Source organism: Ambystoma mexicanum, chromosome 4p (assembly GCF_040938575.1).
Source record: "Ambystoma mexicanum isolate Mex_15411 chromosome 4p, UKY_AmexF1_1, whole genome shotgun sequence".
Taxonomy (NCBI): domain Eukaryota; kingdom Metazoa; phylum Chordata; class Amphibia; order Caudata; family Ambystomatidae; genus Ambystoma; species Ambystoma mexicanum.
Window position 1 is genome coordinate 554,255,685 of NC_090927.1, and position 15,425 is coordinate 554,271,109.

The 15,425-nt window shown below is 44.3% G+C and overlaps 1 protein-coding gene across 2 annotated transcripts in view; it reads right to left on the bottom strand.

Moving 5' to 3' along the window:
• The window catches only part of CSMD1 (CUB and Sushi multiple domains 1), a 5,442,057-nt gene that overhangs the window by 507,042 nt on the left and 4,919,590 nt on the right, over nt 1-15,425 (bottom strand). The gene's annotated exons all lie outside the window — the stretch shown is intronic.

Here is a 15,425-nt window from a genome sequence, read left to right on the forward strand (position 1 = left end):
CCCCAGCCTTGAATACTTGCTTGGATTGTCATGGCTGTTGCAGTGCAGCCTTGCTGCCACTCTTCCCTGCTCCACTTCATGGCCGTGATGTCTATGGAAAGGGAGTTTCTTCTCTTGGGAAGGAACCTCTTTCTTTTTCCATGGTGGTCATCTTATTTTTAATAATGAGAGAAATGTGTTTGTATTCAGACTATGTTGTGTTTACACCTCAGATAACTTTGAGTTATAATAACCTGAATGGGCCATGCCAGTGGTAAAAGCACTGGAGACCTTATTAAAACCTTCTCTTTCCTACTGCCTGTGGGGGAAAAACACTTATAAGGATGGTCATAAAACCTCGGCTTCCTAATAATATTTGCTCTCACCGGCAACCCAAACTGACAAATGCACTCCTAACCTTTGCTAGAGCTGTGCGATTGGTCTGACTCACTAAAGTTATGTGCTTGGATCAGATATTTGTTTGAAATGTGGACAAAAGTCTGTAAAATCGTGCCCTATTTGTTTTTGCCAAAATGATTAGCATATCTACAGAGCTGTTTTGAGGGTCCTGGCTGTACAATTGATATTTGCGAACTCGATACAGATCAACACATTTTAGTTTGGGACAACCACACTGATGTGTGGTAAATCAGATATTGTCTTAAGTTCGGGGGCAGTCTTCATTTTAGCCAATTGGCTTGCAGGTTGGCCAACAGGCTTGCACTCAGGTAAGGGCCAGCTCCACTGACCGAAGTGAATCTCAATCTTGGCTTTAGCCTGGCTCATTCCAACAGAGCTGGCTCCATGAAAAAAAAAAAACAACTGGGCTTGTCTGCAGACCAGTGTCAATTTTGAGTGGATGACAGAGTCCATGTGGCTAGTAGTAGCCTGCATACCAAACATGGCTATGAGAGTGCACTGGAAATAGTGAGAGTACCGACAGGCCCTTGCCACAGCAGGAAATGGGCCATGGCCAATGTGCTGACATAAAACCTGTGGACATGGACACTGGCCCATGGACCCATTCAACGGGGTTCCTTGTGGCCCAAAGACAACTGGGGTAGACCGGCCAATGACCCTGGCTGTAGGCCAGACTCAATAGTCATTTCAAATGGTGTGACAGGCATCATGGTTGGGACAAGCATCTGAATATGGAAATTGAAAGCTTTGGTAGGGGACCCCAACACATTTAGATTCCACACATTTGAACATATCCCGTATATTGACATGCCTGATATTAATATGTGCCACAAATTAAGGCTCTCCTTACGTGTCCCCATGAAGCAGTAGTTGTGATCCTTATCTCAGTATAGAGATGGGCACTTTGAGGGATGATTTTTCATAATTATGTTATTGAAGGTATTGTTTTTCTTCATTTTTTTACAATAATTTAAAATATGATTTAAACCCTTACACTAAAACTGTTTTAAAGCACGCACAACTTATGTTAGACCTGTTGTTCTAGTACAATTTATGAAAGTAGAAAGTTAAAATATCTCAACTCATGATCTTGTAACGAATATCCTATCACAGTAAGTCGGTGCCTTTGCCACACGTGTACAGCCCTGGGCATCCCAAAAGAGAAACCATAACTGCCTCCAGAAAGCAGGCTCATTGGCTACCTATTAAGGAGCCCGTCCTCTTCGAGACCCTCCCTTTGACCCACAAATGTGTTTACCAAACTGCCCCCCACACCTTCATCAAAGAATACACATATCTGCATCTACCAGACCAATCAGAACTCCCTACTCTAACAGGCTCACAGTACCCAAAATCAAGAGAGTCAGTGCAGGAGGAGCTAGCTTTCCCTACCTAGCAGGCCTGCAATGGAAAGCCCCTCCGCCATCCCTAAGAGCTGAAAACTCACACATGGCCACCCTTCCGCAGAGCAGTCAACACGCTGCTGTTCATCTAATCTCACCTGTCACAGTCAAATAATACTGTCAATTCTTACCTGCCTGTAATATATACTGCATGATTGCAATGTAAAATGTATATATCCAACCTTAATTGAATCCAGAGGTGGGCCAGTTGCCACATGTAACTAAGTTCATCACATGTAACAGCGCCTGGATGTCCAAGGGCTGTTTGTGCGCTATAATCATTTAAATAAATAATAATAATTTTAAAAAATCGTAATTGTACAAAAAATAAGCAGTGCAAGGAATCTCCTTTCCATACTGTCAGCAGCCAGTCTACCCAGTCCGGATCGATGGAGAGGAGAACAATCAAAAGATTGATAGCCCTAAGCTTCAATCAAATCACTCTGATGTTTAAGTTTCACAGCAAAACATCTTCAAATCAATGAAGCGGGGCGTTCAAGGCTAAAGCAACTCTTCGGAGCGAGTTAAAAATCACAGTGAAGTGCACTTCATCTGCAGCTTTCCTTGAAAACACTGCACTATTCCATAAAGAACACCCAGTTTTTTTTGTTTTTCAGCGTGGACAATATATTGTTCATACGTATTTGCCCGCACATTTCTCTTTGTTTTCGTCTGGCCCTGCATGCAAGCAATTCCGGCATATGATGGACGCGCCAGGCAGCAGTCATTCTCCTATGGATTTGAATCAATCACAGACCTTTGCCTCTACTCTCGTGTAATAGGAAAGCCCAGGTACTTACAATCGGAGAATTCTACGTCCAGAGCTCATTGCCTACTGTTAATTTATCTTCGCAGACGCGGCTGCTGGGAGGGGTCTTCCCCATGGGATTTCCCGCACTCCCTTCACAAAGACGAAAATCAAGGTTCTTACCCAAAGCTCCATTCAGGGAGTGCATTCAGGCTATAAAGGCAATGTCGCAGCACACCCGGATTTTATTTCGTGAACTCAGTGATGGCAGTGTACCAGAAAATTAGTGGAACTGTGACTCCGGCGGGGGACAGAGTAGGAAGGAAAGGAGCAACGTGCAACACATTTTTCAAGTGGCAACTGCTGCAGCGCATGTCAGTGCTTACATATGCCAGGAATGCTACTGTGTTATTCCAGAATGGATCTCTCTTGCAGCATAAGTTCTGGAATGCTATTTCATCACTGTGTTGTTGCTTAACTTTTGTCATTTAGATCCTGGATGTTGCCTGGGTTGGGGGTCCCTTGGTATGTTACTCGTGATAATACAATAAACCTGTATTCAACATTAACAAAAAAAGCAGCCTTGGGGGTTGACAGCCATTTCAGTTGAAAAAGATTTCAGTTTAGCTGTAACTGATATCCGTTGGTAAGGTGGAGTAGTGTGCTTTAACATAATAAAGAACAGTTCTGGAATGGTGAACATGGCTGCAAAAACTAGTGGAGCTGTTGACAGTAAAAAATGGAGCTGGTGACAGTAACAAATAAAAGTAATGGAATATCGCTCCCGACCGTTCTAGCTCACTTCGACCACTGCGTGATCTAGATGATTCTCATTTACTTGAGAAAACTCATTTGTTTTACAGATACATGGTTGTTTGTGCACACGTAATGCAATGTTGTCTGGGAAAATTATATGTAACACTTATTAGACATAATATGAAGCTGTCTACATCGCAAAACGATTTTGCCATGTATTGCACAGCAACGAAAAGTCAAGACAATAGAAAGGGACAACCACAATAATCACACATTCACCACATTAAAAGTGTTACATAGGAACTGTGCCTGCATAGCAGTGCACTGGCATTCTTTGTGAAAGTCCTGAGAAGCATACAAAGGAAATAGGCATAGGCAATGCACTCTGCAGCATGTTCAGACTCATAGACTGCAGCATGTCACTTATTTGCCCATGTTACTGCAGCATGTCACTTATTTGCCCATTGTTACTTGTGGTAAAGAATCAGAGAGGAGCAGTGATACCCTGGACTGGCCTCATTTTACAATCAAAGTAAAAGGTGCAAACGGTTACCTAATTTGGTCGTACAAGTAATCGCAGGGCCATAGTATAAATGCCAAAATACACAATGTAAGAACGTCAAGGGCCAGATTATCGAAATGTGCCCCTCATGCAAAACAATGCAGCACATTAGTTTAGCATCAAGTTTGCTGCTGGGTTCATACGGAAAGGAGCAAAGGGGATTGGGCCGAATGCTGGCAGTCTGATGGGCAAAGAAAAGCACGGAGAGCAACCGTAAAAGAAGAACCAACCCACAGCAACAACCTTGCATCTCTAGCCAGCACAATGTCTGCCCCAGGTTATCCATCATACTTTGCAGTCATGTGCCCATCATCCACAATGGTTTTCTGTGGCAAGTGGCACTAGTGCGAAGTGGCTTTGCACTGCCAACAAACGTACTGATTCACAGAGTGGTGCAAAGTGCATGCGTGCAGTGCAAAGAGTACTGTTGCAGTACAAAACGACTTTGCACTGAAAAAGGTACAATTTGCACTGCTCTGTGAATCATGGTGTCTGTTGGCAGAGCAAAGTGACTTTGCACCACGCGAAAACCCAGGCCGATAAAGTCTACCTACAACATACAATGCACATCAACTTATCATTGAAGTGAGTTTCTGGAAATAGAAAGCTGTGCTCCACAGTTACTTCTTAGTGGGCCTCTTACAAAGTTTCAACCATGGGTATGTTATTAAACATGGTGTTGGGAAACAATAGGTAGGAGATTCAAGATGGCAAACCAACAGCTGGAAGCCCTGTAAAAGACAGCCGTAAAAACTATACGAAATACCTAAGCACTGTCAGGATCCGCGGAAAAATGAAGCGTTACAGGTGACTTTAACAACATATTCGTCACACACCCATTGATTACCAAAGGAGCAAGAGCCTGAGAAAGGACAACAGCAACGTAAATAGATGCTTTCAACACCAATCTTATATTGCATGAAATGGATGATGGACTATTTTCTGACCGCCACAAATACATTAACCATACACTGTCAAGTTTAAATCAATTTGGCCGTGTTTGGAGAGCAGCATGAGGAGAGCTCCATGCACTGATCCAGCAGTCTTTCCTTTGTGGCCACTAACTGCTTCTGGAGGTGGTCTCTTAAGCCCAATACATGGCGGAGCCTCGGCGGAGTGAGGCAGAGTGTTTGGAGAGCAGCGTGAGGAGAGCTGCATTCACTGATCCAGCAGTCTTTCCTGTGTAACTGCTAACTGCTTCTGGAGGTGGGCTCTTAATCCCAATACATGGCAGAGCCTTGGTGAAGTGAGGCACAGTGTTTGCTGTTTGGATGGTTGGGTAATCCCCCCTCCTGAACCCAGGCACTGCTACCATGGGGGAACATTGCTGTGAGCGCTTGTATGACCCTATACTGCCGGAGGAATTACGCCATTAGGGGTAGCGAGGCGGCGGGTTATGCAGTAATCACTAGGCGAGACGATGGACAATGCCCCTGCTTGGTTACACATAAGTTTAAACTTAAGTACGAGCGTATTTAATTTTGCAGCACTATTGGTGTAGAGGATAGTCGTACGCAGTGTGGCCTTTCAAAAGTCGGATGGGCTGGTTGAATGCTGTATATCTGGCATATGAATATTATTCTTGACGCCCGTCGGGACTTGAACTCGTAACTTGTGATGCAAGGCAACCATACCTCACTATGAAGTTGAAGACAACTGGCCGTCCGGACCTGCGCAGTCAAGCCTCAACGAAAGGGAAACGCTTATGAAGTCCCTTGCAAGACCGTAAGTCAAAAAAAGATGCCCCTAAAACAAAAAAGGGAAGAAAGACTATTGTCACATTGGCCAAGTTCCCTCTGCCACGCTATCCTGCATCAATGTTTTTTTCTCACAGGACTACGCAACGGAGTGTGCCAGTATTGTTGGGGTGTAACAGAGAAATGGACCCTTTTCCAAATTCTGGTCTACCTTCCGGATAGCGTGTATTAAGGGAGGGCATGACTAGGTTCATCTCACCACACTTTAATATGATATGTGACACCTTGGTAAGCTTGTCTGATTCCACTCGCTCGCTTGACACTAATGGCTCTCTTCTGATTCGGTGTAGAACACTGCAACACAATTATTTGGGGGTAGCCACACAAGCGTGGTAACCTGCCAGGTACACTTTTCTAACAGCCCCAACTTTGAGACATTGGTTGTAGAACTGGAACCTGGAGCTAAAATTTATTCTGAGACTGCAACTAGGACAATGCAGTGTGCTGACATCTCAAGGATATTTTGGCTAAACTTGTAGCACTGTTAGCGCTTTGTTCCAACCTAGCGAAAGAGCAGTGTGCAATGAAATTGATTATGGCCAGGTATTTGGAAGCAACTATTGCCTCCCCTGCTGGTTTACACCAACAGGGCCACAGTTTTATGGGTTGTGTGCATGAGAAGTTGGCTACCATTTCACATGAGGACTTGGTTGTTCCCACTTCTTGGACAGTCTGTATTACAGCGGGGGGACTGGAAGATCTTGATACTAGTATCCTCATTTCCCCCGATGAGTCTGTGACTACATAGAGGTCACAGGACCCTGTAACCATTGCTGCTGAAAATGAGGAAGAGGCACTGGACGCATTGTGCGCTGGATTTTCCATGATGGAAACATCCACACCACGTGGACTTAACACTAATGCATCAAGGTGAGTCCTGAAGGATGTAACCACAAATAAATCAATACACCACAGAGCTGCATATTTGCCAGAGGGTAGAGACAGGATCTCTGCTACTACAAGGGTGGAAGCTCCAGGAGCACCTATGAGACCCAAAACAATCAGGAACATTTTGGCTGATGGAAATAGATGTGTGATAATCCTACAGGGGGCATTGGACAGGTGGGCCCTTCCAAGGCCCAAATCATTTGCATTTAAAAATAATGAGGGTTCTGTGGCAACCAAACTCATCCCAAAAAGTGACAAATCTTAGACACCAAACTACCAGCATCCACATTTCAACTTGCCATCAAATGTGTACAGTTATGAGCAGACTGGCACTGGTAAATTTGGGATGGCAAGAGAAGGGCTCTCCCCACAAGTCGCGTTCCCACGTGATACCAACCCCAAGTCGTGTTTGGGCACTGTGCCTAACTACGAGGATGGGGGGACTGTCCCCCAAACTTATTTCTGAACCAGGCAGGCCTAAGCATAGAATAATAAAGCCTGTATGACTTGTGAAGCTCGAAGAGACACACACCACGGCCTGGAGTCCGTTGTTTGAACAGGACAACTTTGCTTCCGCTATGGGCTATGATTCGCTAGTTGTCAACCAAATGGTTGCTGACATTATCAAGTTGGAACTGCCGAAGTAGGACAGTAGCACCAATTGGGTCCTATTATGCTGTGCTTCACCTGCTGTGATATCCTTGCTGTGTGCTCGTGTTAATGCTTTGGCTGCTTTAGGGCTGACCCAACCATGACTCTACTGAGCAGCATTCTAGGAGGTTGGCAAATTGGGGATGCAGTCATGGGCCTACTGGTTTAAACAACCCCTTTTCCTTACAGGTGTTCCATACGGGACCCTATTCTGGCCACAACAAAGTCTTTTGGATACCACCAAAACAAAAAAAAAAGAGGTACACAATACACTGTTGGGACAAAACTGACCACTCAGGATTGTTAGTTGGAACACGCAGGTGCATCGTCATCTTTTACACCCCGAGGGATGTATTCATACCACGTCCAACTATGATGTCTTTTTATTGCAGGAGACTTGACTTGACTGCTCTGTACAGGTAGAGGGCGCTGTCCAGTCATTTGGTCGAAAGACAAATGTTCGAATTTTTTTAAAAATGTATATATATATTTTTCAGGTTTTCGTTTAGGAAAAAAAGGGTTTTTTAGCAAAACAAGGGGGTTGGGGGGACCCACCAAAAAAAAAAAAAAGTGAAAATACAAAAAAAGAAATGCGACCATTTGTCTTTCGACCAAATTGCGTCGACCATTTGTCCTGTCGACCATTTATTTTCGACCAAATGACCTGTAACCATAGAGGGCTTCTACCTCAATCATATGTTTGATGAAGTGTGCTCCTCTCAGGTCATACGAACATCATGCAACAGTCTGTGTTAATACCGGTCTAGAAAAAAGGCGACCGAGCGATGCCAGCTAACTACAAACTAGTATCTCTCTTAGACTCCACTGGAAAACTCTCTGCTACTTTCGTGCTCGGGGGCTTGCAGCACTGGGTGGATGAAGCCCACATTTTAAACTTCACCCAGACAGGCTTTAGCCTGGGGTGTGGCACCTATCATAATGTTAGGCTCATGGACACCCTGTATAGAGAAGCTACGTCACCCGAGGGGGTCAACCTTGTGTACCATCTTTGTGGACTTCGCACGGCTTTTGATGGAGTGTGCCGTGAGAAGTTATGGATTAAGATGGAAAGATGGGGGTGCCCTCAGTGGCTCTAGAGCATAGTGAAAGGTCTTCACTAGGACACATTGGTGCGGGTGCGATTGGACGACCAGGGTGGACTAACAGCTCCTGTTTCAGACCCATATGGGGGTTAAACAGGGCTGCACTCTCACACCTCTGCTGAACAACATATATATGTCAGATCTCCCCCAGCACTTCAGCCAGGTACTGGCTGTTGTCCTAGAATTTGGGGGGGTGGACTGCTCCTTGTTTGTTGTATGCAGATGACTCAGTATTGTTCAATCATACATACAGTGGAGCAAAGGCAATGTTTGACAGATTGGTGGAGAACACTATAGACCAACATATTAATATGGACAAAACCAAGGTTACGGTGATTGCACCTAAGAAGGTTAAATGACCAGAGTTTACTATCAGCTTGGGTGTTCTAGCGAAAGTGGGACATTTATAAAAAAACAATTCTCACACAAACTTACCATCTCTCCAGAGCAGGAACAAAGTGTAAAAGTGTTATGACTGATCACACATTGCTCACACTTGTGCTTGCACAAAATGCATGGAGGAGCAGTAGGAGACAGTCCAGCGTGTTCCATATCAGCTACACCATGTTTGTAATGCCTGAAGGGGATATCTATGGCACATGCCAATTTCCCACATATGTCATCCTGGACATGGTCAGGGAGCGGGAGGAGGACCGGGCATCACACACCATGTGCTCACGTGGAGTACCTCTGCAAGTGAAGGTATTATATGCCCTTTATTATTTGGCAACGTGTTAATTCCAGAAGATCACAGCCATTGTAGGGGCATATCCCAGCCCACACAATCCCTTTGCTTGAATCAGCTCTTGCAGTGCATCACTGCCTGGCAGCATTTCCATTTATACCTGCCTCTCACTCTGCAGACAAGGTCATCGCATAGTATCCCCAGTCTTCAGAGGCATAGACTGCATGCATGCAGAGTTGTAACCCCCCACCAGAGAAACTGAGCATATATGCCAAAATAGAAAACACATTTAATTACATCAATGTGCAGGTCATCTGTGATGCAAATGGCCACATAATGCATAGCTTCATCCCATGCCACTCAGCTATCCATAAGGTTCTGCATCTGGGACCCTTTTCAACAATGGGATCCTTGGTGACTACACACATCCAATAACATACAAATTACCCCATGCAAAATATCTACCTACAGCAGGTCCCATGCTAACAAATGGAACATTTACCCATTTGTAGTGGATAGAGCATACCCACGTCTCAATATTTTTCCTGACATCCATCAGGAATCCTACAATCCCAGATGAGATTCATTTTAATGTATCACACATTGCTGCTAGGGACATAGTGGAACACATATTTGAAGTCCTGAAATCATGGTTCCACTCCCTTGACAGTGTATTCCTATATACACCACGAGTGGTATGTAAAATCATACTGGCATGTTGTGGCCTGCACAACATTGCAGCACACCATGGCATATCTTTGGAAGTGCAGGAGCGTTTGTGCCCAAGTCCACCTATGCCCTCAGTGAGGACAGGCTCTGGGCAACCATGTGATGCAAACCTGGTTTGCATAAAAAAACACCCTGTGATGTGGACACACTACGAGACACCATCCATGATGGGTTTCAATCATGAAAGCGGGTAAGTCCTGTCTGTCCAAATACAACACCTTGAAATTCCTGTTTGGGAGTGGTAATGTGTGTGTGTGGTGTTGTAATCTGGGTGTGCACAATCACAGAAACAACACTCTGTAAGGAAATCCGCCTCCACGCCCCATCTCTCAAACATACGCAAATGCACACAGGACAACTATAACGCATACATCACCACATTAATGCCCAGAAAGTATATATGGACTATATGAAGTGCCGTCATCACATTTTCCCAATCCCCAACAGTATCACCACCACCACCATGCAGAAACCTCAGTATCCCACATACATCAGGAGATGACACACTGCAAAACCAAAATGTTAAGGACTCACCTAACTGAACCGCAGGACACACAACCCCTGAACATGGAAAGAAAATACATAACCACACATCACAGTGGAATACAACTTTATTAATGATTGTGAAATCCTATAAAATAACACACATGTAGCAAAAATGACATTGGTGCCCCTATATATGGCATAGCAGTGCGCTATCAGTAAGAGGATGACAGTACCTATTCCTGCAGGTAATAGATCATAGCCATGGAACAGACATTTGAATATAATGAACATAACTTCATTAAAAAAAAAAAATGACCACAACAAAAGCACAGCACATCACAAATACAGCTCCTAAAAAATGTACTGCACTGCCAACAAATAAAATCACACCAGCAGACAGCCTAAACACCACATTCGATGTCAACCCCTCAACAGGGCAGGGCCAAACGAATAGCATGCATACCACATGCAAGCCAGTACAGGAGAGACACCGTGTCTGCAGGCACTGTGACCCACCATCCAGTGGTGCATGCTGGACTCGAGGAACACTGAAACCACTCAAACCACTCAGTGCATCGGTCTCATCCTCCATTGGCACAGCAATGCCTGACAGAGAGGCATGCAACCACCTGCCAATGCAACCTTATCTCAGTACATGCTTTCCGTCAATGCTGCCATGTCTTGCTGCTTGTCCTCCCTCAATGCATGAATCACCTGCCGAAAATCCTCCCTCAATGCCTGCAACCACTGCATTGCTCATCTGGGTGAAAGTTTGAGACAACACCTGCAGGACTTGCTCTGGTCTAAAGCTAGCATGGAGGCACACCTCATCCCACTCAGAATGGCTTCCAGATAAATAGCCCCCACTTTGTACTTGCCCTCGATAAGGATGATGACAATGGCGTACCCTGTTATAATGACACAACAGTCTGTGAATGATAACCTGTATCAGATATACCGGCCCACCAAGCACTGCAGATTCCACTGATGATGTTGGCAATGGTGCATACTCAGATGCAGGCCTTGCAGTTGTGGACACATCATAGCAAGCCACATTTGAATCTTGACACACAAGTGCTCCAGGATCACTGGCACCACAAGCAGATGCCCGCTGGTGTGCTGTGATCACATCTGATGAGGGCAAGGTGACCTGGGTATGTTCCTCTGATCCAGCCTCTGACATGAACAGGAGGATCGCCTCTGAATCAAATATGTCATCCCTCAATAGCCACATTTGCTGAGATGGAAGAGTTATCAGGTCTGCTTGCTATTACTTGAAAGTGCAGGGGATTTTCATCAGACACTGAAAGATGTCCTTTGCTGGTAGATTGTCCAGCCTCATCTTCCTCTAGGGAATCATCCCCTATAAATAGAACAGACAGCAACATCAACTATCATACACCTTTATTAAAGAGGCCAGCTCCTGATCCATCTGACATCAACAACATTCAACCTATCTATCAACTAACGTTTCTCTTAAAACAACTTGAAAACATTGTTCTTGATCAGATCAAAAATCATGTTGAGAACTTTATTCTCCTAGATGATTTACAAATGGGTTTCAGACCCGCCCGGAGCACATAACTGGTCTCTATTTCTGTCCTAGAATATCTGACACTATGAGCTGACCCAGGTGGTTCTGGCCCATTGATCTGGTTAAACATGTCAGCTGCATTTGACATTGTCAATCATTAGTTACTTCTCAAAAGAGTACACAAGATGGGTTTCCAGGGCACAGTTCTTAACTGGCTACAATCACGTTTAACAGACAGAACTCAACAAGTACATGTAGGACCTTTTCATTCCCACTCTACATCTCTGATACGTGGGGTCCTGCAGGGCTGTGTCCTGTCCCCAATCCTTTTTCATTTAGATGTACTCTTTCTGACGTTTATTGTACACCAATGGTGTTACATTTCTTAACTATGAAGATGATCCTCACATACTGGTGTATGTGAACGAAGATTGTAATATTATGGCCCGTAGAGCGTGAAACTCTCTATCAAGAATTTGATGGACCAAAACCACCTTAATATCAATCTGGATAAAACCAAAATCCTGGTACTAAACAAACAGCCTAACTATTGGTCTACCTTCTTATGCTCTAACTCTTTTGGACAATGGCGGAAAGTACAACTAGAAGTACAACATCTAGGGATTATTGTAGATAGTAATTTAACCCTAAAAAATCAAGTGGCATCTGTAAATAAATAATTCTTTTCATGTTCAGGAAACGAAAGCTCGTCATCCCATATCTTCTTTTCCTTGTCAAGTTACTGTCATTAATTTTCTAGTCTCATCCAGACTGGAGCACCGCATAAGCTGATTGTATGTCTACAGAGTGTTCAAAATCTTGCTGCCATAATCCAAACTAAAACCAGAAAATATAATTATTCAAGCCAACCCTCCGGTACTTCCACTGGCACCCTGTTCGCAATCAGATTATATTCAAATCCATGTGTTTGGTGTTTAAAAGCCTGCACCATCCAAATGCCAACCGTCTTGCTGCGATTATTAATGCATATAATCCCATCCGTTGTCTCCGATCCATCCTAAATAGGAAATTGTTCATTCCCAGATTTCGGAACGACATGAAGGGGGGCCACACCTTTGCAGTTCGAGCTGCTAGACTTTGGAACAGTCTTCCACTTCTTTTACGCACTGAGACAGATCTTATGCGCGTCAGAATCACCCGAAAACCCATCTTTTCAATAAACCTTGACACCTGATCTCATTGTCCTTCCATATACTTCTCATCAATTCCCACAGGAATGTGGCTTGACTATATTTTTATAGCACCTTCGGGTATTTGTGGTGCTTCATAAAACATCCCTAACATAACATAACCTAAAATAACATAACAGAACCTCAACATTTACACACATAAGCCACAGTGCTCATTAAATATCCCACAATAACCCAGCATCGCATACATTCTAACTTGTTTTGGCCCCTTACATCCATTGCATATATCCAAATAGAGTACATCACATGCTCGTACAGCAAAGAAACAAGCTACATACAATGTTTGCTCAATGCCAATGTCATGCACCGCAACATATCTGTGTTTTGCCCTTAGAAATGCCTGCAATGCATATTTTACTTTCATCACACCAAACAAATGCAACGCATTTGAACGTTCAAAACCTCCTCTCATTGTGTACACCGTGAATGGCACAAGTCCAGGAGCCAGACCTGCAACATTCAGTGGACTCGTGTTGTGTGCCATGACACATCTACTGCACACATGCCAGGAATACTGGCTTCAATACTGCTAACACTACGATGCGTCATGCCCACCTTATTAATCGATGTACTCCAGGCCTTGCATAGACTCATTTCACAGCCCAACAAAGTTGCCCCCTTACAAATGCCACAATGCGACTATCACCCACAAGCACAGGTTAGAGGTGTTAGTGACAGGAGTCTGCTCCATTTTACCTGACACCCTGATTGGCCCATTGGTAGACAATACCTTGAGAATCAGTGTATGCAGATTTCCCTAAAAGGCACTGTACCTACAATCCACCCATGCTTTCTCATGTGACAGTGCACATGTGCTTCACATACCGTTGGCCAATTCACAGCTTTTCAGTAGCCATTCTGGGCAGCGGCTGCCCTTAAATCTGTCAATGTGTGTGTCAACAACAAGAAGAACAGACTGTGGATGGGTCAACAGCAACCACTGATGGACCTGTGTCCAGTGTGATTGGCTTGACATCTATAATGGCAGGTAGGTCATTGGGGCTGTGCATGCATGCCATGGCCATCGTGTGGTACACTCCCTAATCAATGGAGGAGCAACTGTGCTACACACCAACACAGTGAATAGTATATTGAACATCATCATGCACTTGTGCAATCTGAATGACACAGGGCCTAGTAAAATGGTTGTTTTGTCCTCCCTATGTTTCTCCCTCCTTGTCTTAAGTGCATGTGTGTTCTACCAACATACTACATTTCAGGGTCAGTCATCATACCTTGCAACCAAAATATGCATGCTACGACATGAGGGACTTGCATCCCAATCATCACCTTCTCAGCGTAGGGCCACACTGGCAGGACACATCAACTCCTGGTTCACCCCTGATTAGCAGGCTTTACGTATGAAAATACACCTGGTGGAAGCCACCTGGAAAAAGGTCCCTTCCGATACTCCCAACGATTCATTCAATAAGATTGCTAGATAATTTAAGCAGGCCATCATCGCAGCCTAATCTGATGCCTACTACAACAGAAACACTAATGCAAGCTTGAATTCCCAAGACATTTTCTGAATACTTAGAGAGTTGGAAATGCCATCAACCGCTACCTTCACCCTGACCACATCACGAAAGATGAGACGCAGTGTTCGAACATCGAGAACTATGCAGACAAAAGTTATCTCTTTACAACAGAAACAAGAATCCACCAAAACAACTATTCCCCACCCCTCGACACCCTTCACCACTAAGCATCATACCCTGACTTTTCACTTTAGAGAAATCTCAGAAGTAGAAACTTCCAACATACTTAAAAATATAAAGCCTTTGAGATGTAAAGGAGATATCTGTACAGCTATGATCATCAAAGTGTGCTCAGAAGCCCAGATTCCATTCATTACGAAATACATCAACGCCTCCTTCTCATCAAGCCTGGTCCCCCTAGTCTAAAAGAATCCTGGGTCCTCCGATTATTAAACAATCGGATTAGGCAAACAATTGATGGATTGTTGGACAGAAGGGATGAACATGTTATCAGGAATGTGGCTTTGGACTTCAAGAAGGCAGGCTTGCAACACACTCACAGTCAACATCTGAGTCACGACCACCTGAGTACCTCCCAGGATCAAGTCACATATCATCAGCACTAGGAAAAGACCCATCCACAATACTCCCACTACACATACTCTACTCCCTGCTGTGCCAGACATTGGAACTTCTCACCCCCCCCCTACTACATCACCTTGCTGCATGTTTACAGTAGACCCATCAGCACAAATCAATTACTGCCCTATTACAACAGTCCCTTTCCTACTAAAGATCTTGGATAGGGCAGCAACAACCAAATATGACACTTTGTAGAACCCAACCACATCCTGGGAAAGCAGCAATCAGACTTCCGGCCAGGACATGGCACAGAGTCAGCACTATTAGACCTAAAAAACCAGCTTGACAATTTCAGAGATGAGGCAAATTCGGCCCTTCTCCTTCTCTAGGAAGCCATGACATGGGTGGCCTAATTTCTTGAAGGAAGATCCATGGGTATTTTCTCTGAAA